This window comes from Lepisma saccharinum, chromosome 17 (assembly GCF_977018435.1).
Source record: "Lepisma saccharinum chromosome 17, izLepSacc3.1, whole genome shotgun sequence".
Classification (NCBI taxonomy): Eukaryota; Metazoa; Arthropoda; class Insecta; order Zygentoma; family Lepismatidae; genus Lepisma; species Lepisma saccharinum.
The window spans coordinates 9406909-9422422 of record NC_139245.1 but is presented as its reverse complement, the minus strand read 5'-3'; positions in this window follow the sequence as shown (position 1 = coordinate 9422422).

Here is a 15514-nt window from a genome sequence, read left to right as displayed (position 1 = left end):
AGAACATAGAAATAAATAAGGTATTTCAAACTTTTTACCACGTGGTAATATTGTTTCTTAGCTCTTCAAGAGGATCGAAACCCTTGAGACTAGATAAAATTGATATAACTTTGGATGCGGATTCCTTATAGGGTCGGGGAGTTCTTGTGTGTTCGTTCGAGTATTAACATGCATAGTAAACAAGGATTGTAATACTCGTACATTTGCCCGCCAGCAGAGATGGGCCGAATTCTATTCTCTCTCCTGGGGCATAGAAATCTCTAGATACAGCCTTAACACACACAAATACAGCACACAGGGTAACTTCGGTAAACAGTGAATTTATTCCGAATGGTTTTATGTGAACAAAATAGTAAATGCAACATACGTCTATATTTCAGTAAAAATAAATATTCAACGTGATGTTTCAACCCTTTATCAGGGCCTTCTTCAGACTTGAAAACAAACTCAAATGAAATAAGAAACTTTCAAACATTATTCTATCTAGACCCTGTGCTATGGGTGTATGCACACAAACACACACACATATATATTTCTGTTTGAACTTTATTTCATTTTAGTTCGGTTTCAAGACTGAGGAAGGGTCTGATTGAAGGTTGAAACGTCACGTTGTTAAGTGTTATTTTCTGAAATATAGACTGCCTTGGTCAGCATATGTAGTGTTTTGTTCTGCCATGGAAACAAGGCTTACTCATATTACCATTAGAAAATGCTATGTGCTTAAGCATGGAAAGGAGGTCTCAACAGGCAAATGTTATTGAGAAAACTTGTTAATTTGATGTGAGATGAGTACGGTGAAAGTTTGGCGATGTCTTACGATGACATCCTGTATATTCTGTATTATCTCTGCCATAGGCGTAGCTTGGCGGGGACAAGAGGTGGCACTTGCCGGCCCAAATTTTCATCTTTATTAAAATTTTCGAGTTTCGTTAACCTTCTGGGACCCTGAGGAGCAAAGTAATAAAGAGAAATATTTGTGATTTTGCAAATGTAACGATATTTTTATGCGATGGAAAACTTTTCGAGTGTGCCCCCCCACCAAATTAAACTCTAAGTTACGCCCATGATCTTGGCATATTTTAAGCTTTTATAAATTCATATTCGTCAAATGGGAAGAAACCGACGCCTTTGGTCATTCCTAAGCATAAACAGAAATGCATTTGGTTTAATAACCTGAAACAATAAAAGGTAAAAAAAAAAAGGTAAAGTGTTCCCCTGTGCATAGCACCACGCCATGAAGGCATATAGGGGGTGTGGGGGTAACGCCCGACACTTTCTTGATCCGGTCGTGAGTGGGGGTGATGTGATCAGCATCACGCCCCTGACCGCCTTTACCCCCCAGGGTTTCCCCCAGGTACCCATGTTATTCGACGCTGGGTAGGCGCCGGGGCCGCTTCCACCGTTAGAAAAGTTCCCGGATTTGAACCGGCCGGGGATCGAACCCGGGACCTTTAGCATGGTGGTCAGACGCGTTACCGACTGAGTCACCGCGGCCACCTGAAACAATAACAAAACAAATTGTTTCGCTGCAAAAGATAATGATTTGAAGCTAATTGAAATCCTCCTGTATCAGTACTTTTAGTAGCACGGAGAAAATTAAAAGGGGAGGAAGGAAACAAAACCAGCATCCGAAACTTGTTTGGCGATTTGAATGACTCATTTTGCTTCTGTTTTCCGTCCTTGAATCTCCAGGAGCTTCCGATTCGCTCACCTCTACCTGCACGCCAAACGCGGGTTAGAAGGGGAGGGAGGGGGCGAGGTTGTTTTAAGTTCACTTTATGCTCAGGTAGGCTAATCGGGACTCGACGTGCAGTTGAAAAGTGCAGCCAGAAAAATCTCTGTCAGCGTTTTTAGTATGAGATTTCTTCCGTGTATTTTCACACTACGGTGAGGTTATTGACGCATTACGCGAGTAGAGGCGGTTTTAGATCAAGCTTCTAACCGCACGCCCACCCACCCTGGAACCAATACTGTCCCATTGGCACAAAGGGGGGGGGGGGGCAGAGGCTCATTGCCCCCCCAACATTCGACGGAAGTCAATTCTAGGGGGGCAAACATTGACGGCCAAGGGCACCTGCAGGGGGGCGCAGAGGAGAATTGCCCCTTTCGATTTCAAATATTATGCAAATTAAAATACATTTCGCAAAATTTTCTTGCTTATCTCGGTATCGAGCCGTAGCTAGGGGACGGCGGGAGTTGGCCATGGATGCCGAGTGATCTTAATGAAAATAGTTGAGAAAGAGAGAACGCCATGGCGTCCTGTGGAATTATTTGTGCCCTATTAAATCAATATTGTTTTCAATTGCAAAAATTGGATCTAAAAACGTTCTTGCTCGCTTCGCTCGCAATGTACTTGTTTTCTGTAATGTAATGTATTTAAATAATATGTATTATATAGCTATATGTAGGCTACTGAATGAACTTTGAATACGTACACAATTAACGTTAGCATGTTGCATATGCATTTTCTTATTTTATGTCGCTCCATGTTCCATATGTGTAAAACATATGTTCTAAATGAAAGTTATACATGTTATATATGTACCAAAATAATTATCTTCGGAATGCGTTTATCATTAATTTTATGCCATTCAAGAATACAGTTTGTCTGCTTGTTTTCCATTAGTAGCTAATGTGAAACTGATCGTTTGTTCCCAACAAATGCTTTAGTACCGACTTCTAGCCCCTCTTTGCGTAATTTATGAGGATAAAAAGGTATTTAATACTACTACTACCACAAGTAATAATAATAATAGTAATAATAATCATAATAATAATGTCATTATTATTGTTATTATTATTAGTATTATTATTGTTGTTGTTGGTACGTTTGTCCTTGTACTCCCCCCCCCCCAGACAAAAATTTGTGGTTGTGCCTCTGTACTGTCCCTTCTTTCTACTTCTCCACTGAACACCTCTACCTGGTTGTAGTGTTGCCAGTAGCATGATAGTTTATTCCGTGTTCTGACTGCATTGCTCATACAAAATCAAATGACCAATTTTATATTATACTGGAATATGTTGCAACGATCACATCTTGGTCATATTATACATTTTGAAGTAATTAATAAATTCCTGGAAAGAAAACACGAATGCGAAGCTATTACTTCTGTGTATTTACGCATTAGAAATATTACAATGCAAAATGCAGTTCACTCTTGACAGTATTACATAGCTGCTAACTTTTGTCACCATTACAAAGTCAAAATGTCATTACAAATACATTTAACACTGTAGAAATAGAAATAGCGGTCCACAGAGTTTTGGCCAAAAGTTGTTTGTTGTACTGAGCAAGTTCTTGTATCACATTTGTTTGTTGCTCTCATTATTATTTTTCCATTGTTGATTGTTTCCAAAGTGAAATTTCAGTGTAATTAATGCGATCAAGATTTGCAGATAATGTGCCACATTGGCACATGCCTTGCTATGCCAGTGCTGTTGTATTACGTTAAAAAGACCAGGCGGCAAAGTAAATCCTCTTGAAGAAAACCTACGATGAGAGTCACGACGAGAAACTAGTTACGGAACGAGGAAAAGGCCTTCACCTTCGAAAGAAAATGACTTAAATTCGCGTGACGGCCATCAGAGTGGATCAGCGCCCGAGGTAAAATCGGACAATATCTAGGCTCCCTCGTTATGAGAGAAATGTAGACCGATTCGTAATTACGTCAACGACATAAATAGATAGTTATTTCTCTTACAGCGCTTTCATATTTTGTCCTGTGAGCCACGTGGTTGAAAATTGACAGAGGAATAAGTGGAATTTGCTGCGGCGGTTGACCACGTTCAGCTAAGACACTGTGGCTACAGTCTCGAACAGCATACGCATGCACACGTCGACATGGAAACAACAGATCATCCAGTTTATTATGGAAATAACACGCTATGAAGAGGCTGCCAGGATTCTACAAGGAAAAAAACAACAGGACATTTTACTTCAACACTTAACGTACAGTCACCTACATCCTGAAAGGCGTTATGTGTGTTGCCTAACTCTACGGCAATGGTACAATCCATTTATCGCCGTATAGTGAAGCAACACACATTACACCCTGCAGGGAACCGAGTATTTCAGGATCTAGTTGCCCCACTTCTTTTGCCGGTGACCGTACAATGCAGCAGCTGCAAAAGCACAACAGCCCACAGATATCAGTAGGCCTGGAATCTCTGATATTGAAAAACGTAAATTGTACATTAAACAAAAATTTAATAAAGTAATAAAGAGTTTAAAATGTAATAAACTAAATATGTTCATCCATTGGCGTACGCAGAGTGGGGGCTGATGGGACTACAGCCCGTCCAGAAATTTTGAGAAAATAAGAATTTTAAAATGAAACTAGTAAAGAACTCTGGAAAACCAAAACCTTTTAAACAATTGCAATTTTTGTTGTAGAACGACTTTTAAAATGAAGTTTAAAACTTGTAGGAAGTGTATCCCGCCCCTTCTTCCCCAGAACACATATATAGAATATCCACCTTTGCAGTATCTCGAAAAACTGACTACTCTCAATAATGTTTCTATTACATTTTACGTGCCGACCTTCGTGGTGCAGTGGTTATCACACCACACTAGGACGCCAGAGGTCCCGGCTTCAAATCTTGGCCTTGGCATGGGTGTGCTTTCATTGTGAGTATCACCTCCTCAATTTCATCACTCATCCTCATCTTCGCGATTAGCCATAAGTGGTAGAAACGTGAAGTAAAATAACCAAATCAATCAACCAATCAACACATCCTATGTGTTTTTATAAATTGGTGTTTACGTATGCTGGTGGAGAGGTTAACAGCTTATTTGGCTTTTTTTTTTTTTTTTTTTGCAACTTGACTGATTGACTTGGTGCTTTTAAGTCAACTTCATGCACAGTAAGGCTAATCGGGACTGGACCTACAGTTTAAGGTGGAATCCGAGCCACCGGGAATCGAACCCCTGACCCCTTCATTACAAAGCGACGACGATACCACTGCGCCATCGGCACTAGGTAAAACAAAGAGAGTAAACATGCCGATAAACAATTCGCTTGGAAATACTTATACATTACACGAGTAAGAAAGAGGCAAATCATCGATTTAATAACGAAACTGCGCACCGAAAGCCATTATGCAGTCTGATGGCTGTAACAAAGACATGTTTCCGTACATTAAGCCGATGGAAGGTCGCTGGATGGAAATTGATTTCTTCCTAACTACCAAGAGGGGCGGGGGAGTAACAAAGAAGAACCAAACTCCCCCCCCCCCCCCGAGGAAGAAACTAATGGAAGTCCTTGATGGACGAGGAAGATGATCTGCGGCATCGAAACGTCAAAACTTTGGCAAGCGACAACAGAGCTGTGTAAACGAAATCGGAAGAAGAAGGAACGCTCTTGATGGAGGAGGGCGATGAAGGTCGATCCTCAATTGTTCTCGATCGAGAATCCCAAGGACTCACTCCAAGTTTAGGTGCAAGGTTAGGCAGAGCTTGTTCGGCGGGATTGTAGCCACCGTGGCGTTCATTCGGATAACACTGCATCGATTGTAAAAATTCTGCATGTAATGGTGTAAGTTGAATACAAAGGAAGAATGGCCGCGGATCATTTATAGAAAGAGACACAAAGGTGAGCCCTTAGGTGCTTTGCCATGGTGCCGAATAAAAATATTTTGGGGGCCAAAGCTCATGTAAACTTCATAATGGCATGGAAGGAAGAATATTCACATGCTAACAGTATAACAATAAGTCCTCGGAAAGAATATAAGCTTCATTTAATCATTTCTTAAGCCAGTCTCACACGGCAGGTAGGTACGTCCTCACTTCGCCATCGACTTGTAGCTTCGTTACTTAACGATCGTGTGAGAGCTTTCTCTTATTCAGTTCCCGACAGAATTAGAAACCGTCTCTAAATCCATCGTTAATACCATAGAACTACCAATCAGAATTGAGGAGCACACTGGCCAGCTGAAGTAGGAAGTAGAAGAAGAAGACAATAAAACAGCCATATAAATGATTGGGGGCGAATATTTTACTTGTTGAGTGAAGAGTCTACTAATTATTATTGTTTTAAATAAATAGTTCGTACGCCTAAATTTCCTATTGTGATACTGTTATTTTACTTTCACAACCGACGCGAATACTATTTCTTTAAGTAAACAGTAAACTCTGAACTCTGGTTTGTTAGTTGTAACAAATAGACTGTGCTGTGTGTAGCACAGCAGTAAATTATTCTGCTAGTGTTGTAATGATATATAAGTTATGAATTGTAATTAGTTCTTCATGGACTTCAAAGTAAGTTTCACAATAAGTATTTTAGGAGCAAAGAAGTGTCAATGAAATATAAATATAATATGGTAACTTAATGTAAACACCACAATTTTCGCACTTTGAATGTTGTGAAATTTATGTAATTTAATTGACTAGTTCGTATTGGGGGATATATTTCAAAACCGTACGAGAAGAGTTTCATTAGAATATACAACTTCTATCGTAATATACGGGTAATGCAACTTTATGTTAATCTGTCCGTAAAGTGGTATATCAACTCAATAACGTTATATACTCACATTCACTGCCACGAGTTGGTGTGTTACATTTTTCAACAGTGCCAATGTTATTCTTTTATTCGTTTAAAAGAAAACATTATTTTCCCAAATCTTCAGCAGTTATTAGCATCTAAACTTGCGAAGTGGTATGTTTGTGTAGTCGCAATTTTTAAAGATGCGATTTTAAGGATCGTCTGAGACCCTTTTTGCTGCCTTCGCGAACTGAAGACGTAAAAAATCTTATGGTAGTTTCGAGTCGGAGGTCGGTCGGGAAGTGAGGACATACTTAACCACCGTGTGAGACTTGCTTTAAGATGAAATCGTTCTTTTGTTGCGGTTCCATCCACGTTTCGGTCTCAGGTTCGAATCCCGGCCTGGGCATGTGTATTATTTGAGTGTGTCCCTTTATCAATTCCATCATCATCTTCGCGATTAGCCAAAAGTGGCAGAAATGTGAAGTAAAATAAACGAAATCAATCAATAAATCAACAACGTTCAGGTTCCGGATTAGAATCCTGGACGTGCTTATTCTTTGTGAGTGTCCCTCATCAATTCCATCATAACCACTACTCATCCTCATCTCCGCAATGAGCCAAAAGTGGCAGAAAAGCGACGTTAAATAACAAAAATCAAAATTAAAAATCTATTCATATTCACGCCTCCCCCTCTCTCCCCTGACACGACGTCCATGGGATAGACAAAGTTTGTCCACCAGGGGTGTGAACTGTGGAGTTGAATTGGATAAAATTGTGTTCACTTCTGCACACAATGGTGTAAAGATCGTAATGTTTAGTGAATGTTATTCGCGAATATTCTTCTAATGATTAATAGTAGCAATGCTTGATACCACATTATGTGTAATTTGTCTCCATTCACGTGTCACAATGGCGTACGTTCAAATCTTTATGTCACATCAAGGAGCGCATTTTCTTTTACTGGTACTGCTTCTGTTGTCGACACACGATCTTGTAGTCAAAGGTTATGGGTTCGTATGAATGAATAATTTCATTAAATGTTTGGGGGTACGTCGGCAGATATGGCCATTTTGCACCCTTCAAAATGTTTGTGAAAAATCCTCTTACCTAAAACCCTTACATTAAGGGTTGTAAAAAGGGGTGTAAAGAGCCCCTTGAGAAAGGTTAGAAGTGCAAGGTTGTAAAGGGACATACACATCACATGAAAAAGGCAAGGGCAGACGAAAAACTTCGTCAGAAACAGTGTAAGATGAACGCTCTTCTCATAAAAGCTAAAAGCATGTGTTAAAACACTGCCATCATCTATCAACATGGATGGTAAACAGTTGGGAGCAGGAAGTGGCTCAGACGCTCAATCTCTCGTATGGACAAGTACTGGTCTACAGGAAGTGACCAAGATGTCCAATGGAGACAAGTTAAGCACGGGAATCGAACTAGGGACTCTTTTTTTCATTAGAGATGATTTAATCAAGAACGCATTCAGAACCATCACATAATACCATTACGGTTTCCCTTGCTTTGCGCTCCCGGCCATCTCAAACGAACGACCATCAATCTCGCATTTGTCAATGAGCAGCGGCGCCTGTTGGCGGGAGGCCTTGGCACGAAGTCTTCGAACAGTGAAGCAAAAACAAAAGGTGGACTGTGTAAGAGCACGTGACATCACTCGTCCCAGAAATTCCTTCCGCGTGCCTGTCATCCCTCGAATCAATTTCGGAATCATTTTCCGGCGGCGATTTCGTTCATCTCATCGCTCATTCTGCCCCCCAGCTTACAGTTTCTGCTCGGATCAAGGTCGCAGCATCGACCTCATCAGCCGTTTTCACTCTTTACACTGACAAGGAGGTGAAGGTGATATATGTAGAAATATTCCAAAGCTTCGAGTGCTGTTCACAACTTCCTGAACTGTTTCAACAGTCTCTACATCGCTTCAATCATAATCATTTTTTAAAAAAAAATATTATCCCCATCGACCACAAAGCAATGTCCGTAGCGGAGTGGCCGTTACAGCGCCCTACGACGCCGGGGATCTCGGGTTAGAGTCAGTGATGTGCAGTAGACTATAAGTTTACGTCTACATGCGTTGTCTACACATAATCTACGCGTAGATTACATAGGGTTGTAGTTTACATAGACTACGTAGACAATCTAAATTGTTCTAAAATTATTTTTCAAGGCTTTCATGAAAGGAAAGTGACATTTTCAACTATATTGGTTCCTAACGAAATGAAAAGAACCCTACTTACAACAAAATTTCTCTTATCTTCTATTATCAACTATGGAAGAAGATGAATAGTATGCAAAAAACAACAACAGATGGCAGTCGTGAGGCAAGAGTGATCTTTTTCCCATAAAACTCTAGAATATTTCCTATATTAGGTTTCTTCCTAGGTGAGAAATTGTTCGAATTTGGAAGAAATAGTATGAAAAGTTCTCCTTACACATCAGCAACTGATACGCAGTATAATTTTTTTTAATTCCACGGCGCCCTTTGCTAAGTTATCAACTTTATCCATGTTGTTTACATAGATTACGTAATCTACGTGTATAAAATAGTCTACATGTAGAATGTAGACTATCGTTGTTTACGCGTAGACGCACATCACTGGTTAGAGTTCAGACCTGGACGTGGGTGTTCATTGTGAGTGACCCTTCTTCAATTTCATAACATCACTCATTCTGCGAAATGGTAACGACGTTGCCTTTTAATCAACGGATCCCTGGTTCGATACCCGGTGGAGGTGCTTAGTGGTTCGCGTCCATTATATTCACAGTATACAAGAAAGAGCGTTTATGAAGCTGCATTAGTGACAATCGAAAATGACCATAAAAACAACGGAGGCATTTTGAAATAAATCAAGGACTAAAACAAGGCTCCACTATTATTACTATCAGGAATTAAAATCTCTAAAGCCATCACGAATATATATTGACGGAAGTACAATACTACACACAGTAATATTTGCAGACGACCAGGTACTGATGGCAGCAATTCTGTTTTCAAACTTCAATCAATTCTTACAAATTATGACATGAAAATTTCAGAAGATATAAAAAAGTCAATGACAATAAATTGTAAAAAGACAACTTCGTCTTGGGCTTCCTACAGGTCTCTTACCATCAGGTTTCCCAACACGAATCCTGTAAACTCTTCTTTCCTCTCCCATTCGTGCCACATGGCCTGCCCACCTAAGCCTTCTTGATTTAATTATTCTAATAATATCTGGACAGGAATACAATTTGTGCAGCTCTAGTAACCTTCTCCACTCACCTGTCTCCTCATCCCTTTTAGGTCCAAATATTTTCCTACGGATTTTATTTTCAAATACTCTTAATTTAGGCAGAGGAACGCCACTGGAGTTTACCACCCGTCAACTGTTTTACACAAAGACACAAAAAAAGAGAAGCATTTTTTTTTTTTTGTACACAGTGATATTTTTCACATTACCTGGCCATATTTTCATTCTCACCCAGTCGCCATTCCTTGAGTGCGCTTGTTTTCTGTCTAATTAACGTGGAACATTGCATCATTGTTGAGCTTAAAAGCGTACGAAGTCCCAGTTCACACAACCCCCGCGCAGCAAGGTCAGTGGTGCGAACCACGGTGCATTTCTTCCCACACAAGGTTTTGTAACTGTGGAGAGATCCTTCCAGAAAATCTTCGCACCTTTTTCCTTTAATGTCCCTCTGCGCTGGTTCCCCTTCCCTAGATTAAAATCTCCACGGGTAATGAATGCAATTAAAGACCGCTGACTCTCCGATTGGGACCAGAGTTTTGAGGGACTATTTCGTCACAACTTTTCACGTGGTCCGCGAGAAACCTCTGCTTATCGCTCGCGTATGGTTGAAAAAAATCTTCACATTCGTGTGAGAATTTCGGTCTAGATGTTCACTTTTGTTCTTTCGCAATGAAAACGTGGTGCAATACGCGCCCGCACTTTGTCGTGGGGCAGTGAACAACAAGCGCATCTTTGCTCTGCGTTTGCAATTAGGATCAGAGTACGAGAAATGTCACAATAATGTCACAATGTGGTTATCAGTGGCGCACTCGGAAAATTCTGCCTGGTATACCGCGCAACAATTCTTATATATTGTATATAGGTATTTATTATACACCCATTCTAGATTAATTAGCCAGATGTAACAGAAATAAAACACCATTTAAAACATGTAATTAAAATAAAACAGAAGTCTGACAATTCAATTCTTTTTGGAAATATCTATATGTTACATAAAATTTTTTACCTAAAATTTGAACTAGATTTTCCTGCACCGGAGAAATTTCCTTTCAAGTAGCAACACTGACTCTGCAAAGCGGGGCACAGGACGCAGGGAGCTTGTTTTAATACTTTGCAAAATATTACTCTCATATTAAAGCAATATGTACAAGATTAAATACAGGGCTGTTCAACACATAACCAGAATTTTGAAATAATATCCAAGGAGTCGAAACTACGCATGTTAGTTCTACAAGTAGGATTTCCGGAGCGGGCTGGAATTATTAAGGTAGATATTACATAACTGCGTTCTGTGGGAAAAGAAAAGAAAAGGCCACTGTGACCGAGTGGTAGTACTGAGTCCCGGATTCGAATCCCGACCTGGACATGGATGTTCCTTGAGAGTGTCCTTTCATCAATTTCATATCATCATCATCGTCGCGATTAGCCAAAAGTGGCAGAGAAGCTATGTAACATTAACTAATTCAATCAATCAATCAATCAATCAATCAACACATGTTTCCGTTATTACATCATGTCGTATGTTTACTGACTAGTCTGCAAACCTCCACCCCATGAAAAAATTCTGTATCCGCCAATGGCCTTGGCACACCGCGTCTGTTCTTTGATTGTAAGGCTAATCCTTCGCCGGGTATCCAATCTGGAACCCCTTGATTACAAGGGGACGACGTTACCACTACTCCATCGGGAGTCCCTCCGCCCCTGTTTAGATGGAAAAACACACCAAGTCCAAGACGAGTGATGATCGCAGCTCCATGATGTGGAAATGGAGGAATCGGTCGATCGGAGACGCGGAAACAGTAGGGGAAAAAAGTTCGGGCCGTGCTACGCCTCCTTCATTATGCCGTGACGTAATTGAAAACGACCTTCTGAAGGTACCGGATGATGTCATCTGTGACGTGACAATATGCGGCGTTTTTCCTAACCTTCAGACCCAAAACGTTTTGCTGTTTTGCAGCATTCGTCGATTGCCACATTGTTTTCCACGATTCCCGCATGCAGTCGTGTATTTAGGTCGTCTGACATCACGTTCGTTGCGGGCGAAACCGAAAGCATTTATTGAGCAAACACAAATAACAGCTCGCGAGTTGCGAGGGTGCCGGAATAAAGGCTACCTACCGATCGCTCTGATGTTTTATGTAATGTTACTAATTTTTTAATTTAAATTTGAATTTAAAATCATGGGTGCGTCAGCATTTTGCACCCGTCACGTTATACGGGGTCCAGGCCCCTTACCATAACAAATAACATAACTGTAACGTCGTGTTGTAACTAAAACATTAAAACATTCTGACTTAGGTTAAAAGCTGAGGCTGTAAAGAGGCACTCAGCACACATAAGGACAAAAAACAGGACAACACACAGAATTATACTGACCATAGAGCCAGTCGCCAGAGCCTCGTTAGTCTGCAAAATTCAGTCCAGGGTGTACTACGTGGAAGTGAGATTGACAATTGGGTGTACTACGTGGAAGGTCACCCCCAGTGGGGTGCCCAGGAATTTCGAAAGGAAGGGGTTAAGTATACATTTTTTAGCAGTCAGCCCTCATTTTGCCATCTTTTCCTGCATTTGATGTTCTTTTTTTAGGAATACTGGGCCAAAGGGGATGGTTATAACCCCCAGCAGCCCCCCCCCTTGTGCACGCCACTGGCACCCCGTTCACCCCTAATGTTACTAATCGATGGTTCCGTGCACGAAATGTTTCTTCCAATACCTGCTATTTGCTGGTTCCTTTCGATTGATTGATTGATTTGGTGTTTTAAGTCCACTTCATGCACAGTAAGGCTAATCGGGACTGGACCTACAGTTTAAAGTGGGATCCGAACCACTATGTGCCTCCACCGGGTACCGAACCCGGGACCCCTTCATTACAAGGCAACGACGCTACCACTGCGCCATCGGGGAGGCCCAGGGTTCCTTTCGAGGTAGCAGATGGGTGCATAATGGTTCAGATCGTATCCGGCTTATGGACAAGTGGTGATGGGAAAGCAAGGATGAAGGTGCCGTGAGATTGATTGATTGATTTGGTGTTTTAAGTCCACTTCATGCACAGTAAGGCTAATCGGGACTGGACCTACAGTTTAAAGTGGGATCCGAACCACTATGTGCCTCCACCGGGTATCGAACGAAGGTGCCGTGAGAGAATACACTGAAAAACTAACCCTTTGAGGGGAAGTTTGGCTTGTCACAAATAGTCGTTCCAAAAGGGGAGTTTTGTCCATGTTGTCCATGTTGGGGACAGTTTACCCAGGTGTTATTTGCCACTAGCCACTACCCTACTCTATACCCTAGAGTGACAAGTCCAGGGGAGCGGCACAAAAAATGAGACGCTGAAGGGGGTAGAAGTGACAAAGACAATCGAGTATTAAAATTCCTTACTATTGTGGGGCTGAACCGATATCACTTTGAATCGATGCCGATGCCGATACTCTTACCGATACCTATATTTGAAAATTACAATAATTAAAATGTTTCAAAATACTGATCAATATTGGTGTGTATATATTCTTCTCCAATTATATGCATCAATTTATCAAGAAATTGCATCAGAATATTAAAACAAATGTCGTGTAATCGCAAAAATATAGCTTTTCGTGCATAATAAAAAGAAAATTTGAATCTTGCATAATTTCGAGGATAGTCAAACTCCGCGAATGTGTCGCGCGTATTTTTTGCTGACCCTGTGAAAGACCAATATGCTGGTAGAGGGAGATTATTTCCGTAACATCTTTGGCTACTATGCATTTGAAGCTTCGGAACGAGACACAACTCTCGAAGCAGCCAATCAACGGAGCGAGACGCTGACGTCATGTCAACCCAGAACCTATCGCTAAGCCCCTTGCTCAGGTTCTATACGCCCACTAGGCTCGCTAGACAGACTCGCGCAGTCCGCCGGAGATGTTCCGAAAGTAATTCGACTCTATCGGTGGATGAATTCCAACAGAAACGTTCCGATACCGATACATCGACATAGTTATTGACTCGGCCCTAATATGATATAAATAGCAACATAAAACAACATGTCAAGTTCCTTTACTTGCTTATTTCATGAATAAAGCTAGAAAAAAGGAGTTTATGGCGTTTAAATGATTTCTTAGACCATAACCGTCTTTTCAGAGGTCACGTAACAGCGCTCGAATATAAACAATTGTAAAAATTTTGAATCAATGGCGCCAATTTATATGGGATCGCGTGGCCCGAACTCACCCAATAATTTGTGCTTTTATTACAATTATGATTATTATATACGTATTTGTTATATTGATTCGTGATGGATTGCTCATTTAAATAATTAAATTTCAGTTTTTGTTTTAAAAAGGCTAAGGGTGCCTTCTTGGTGTCCATTAATACACGGAAGAGAGGATTTATGATAATTTTTGGTGAGCTTATAACAACTGTTCGAGCCCATCCAATGTTTATTAAAAGTTGGCGGCCCTGCTTTGAATGCCAACAATTGAAAGTCAAGTGGATGAAGTTTAAATCAACACCCTTGTTTCTCAGTTCTCTGAATAACTGTTAATAATAATAATAATAATATTTATAATAATAACAACAACAATAATAATGTTGGCAGGGCTCATTATAGAAGATTGCCTCGAGATCCAAAATTTTATAACCTCCCTGAGTTTACCTCACCCTAGCCTAGGGTGTGTATTTTCTCCTTTTGAAGATAAAAAGGGGTGAGCTAGCCTCGTTCCACCCTAGGGAGTGATTTTCCTCCTGTTGGGGCTATAATAGTGAGAAATCCCTACCCCACCCTAGGGTATTTTCTTCTCCCTTCTGAATTGTCAGACTCTGTGACGTACCCTACAGTGAGTAAGTAGACTCAAGCGTACTACGCTGAGTCCTCCCAAGGAGTTGAAATCATTTAAAGATGTAACATGCGCATCACCAGAAATACTTGTAGGTGGAAGTCAGGCCGTTGATAAAACTTGAATAAATAGTACAAATAATAATACTTCTTATCATGGTTATGATTCTCATTAAAGTAGACTTCGCGCTTTCTTTTATAACATATAGCTCAATAATAAAACGACATATATTGTCATTGCCTAATCATTTAAATTCACAGTAAATTTGATTAAAGCTGTGTTTGTATTATATTATTTTTATACATACTATATATTTAAAGTCATGCCTTATTTACTCTCATATGGATTTGATATTTGTACAAATTTCGTAAATAATCTTAGTGTTCATCGACTATTGTGCGATGTATAATATGTTTGTATCTGAAAGTATTTAGCAGTACTCTGTTGTGATTGTACTATAATGTGTTTGTATTTTGTTCTGTTACTTTGTGTAACATACCTACTGCCATTTTTATCTTTTTTTATCTCTTGCTTTGTATTCTGCAATATTGTAATTCTGTAGTTTTGTAGTTTTGTATTATTGTAATTTTTTAAAATGTATATTTAATTTATTATAAATGTTTTTAATATGATCCTTTGTAATTGGAACTATTGGTTCTGTTAAGGATCTTTTCCTAAATAAATAAATTATATAATAATAACTAAGTTAACCTCAATGTTACCTCATCCTCCATATTGTCGTGTTATGTTGGACATCCGCCATATTGTACCTGGACTCACCTGAAACGTGATGAAATTTATTTAAAAAAAAGAAGTAAAGTGCTACCCAGTGCTTAGCACCACGCCATGAAGGCGTATATGAAATTTACAAGGTAGAATCAAAAAGTAAGGTAACAAGTGCCCTGAAAATGTACAACGATATGCTAGTAACTGTTTTTTTGTGTGTGTGTTGTAGGTATTGATGGATAGTATCCCTGGT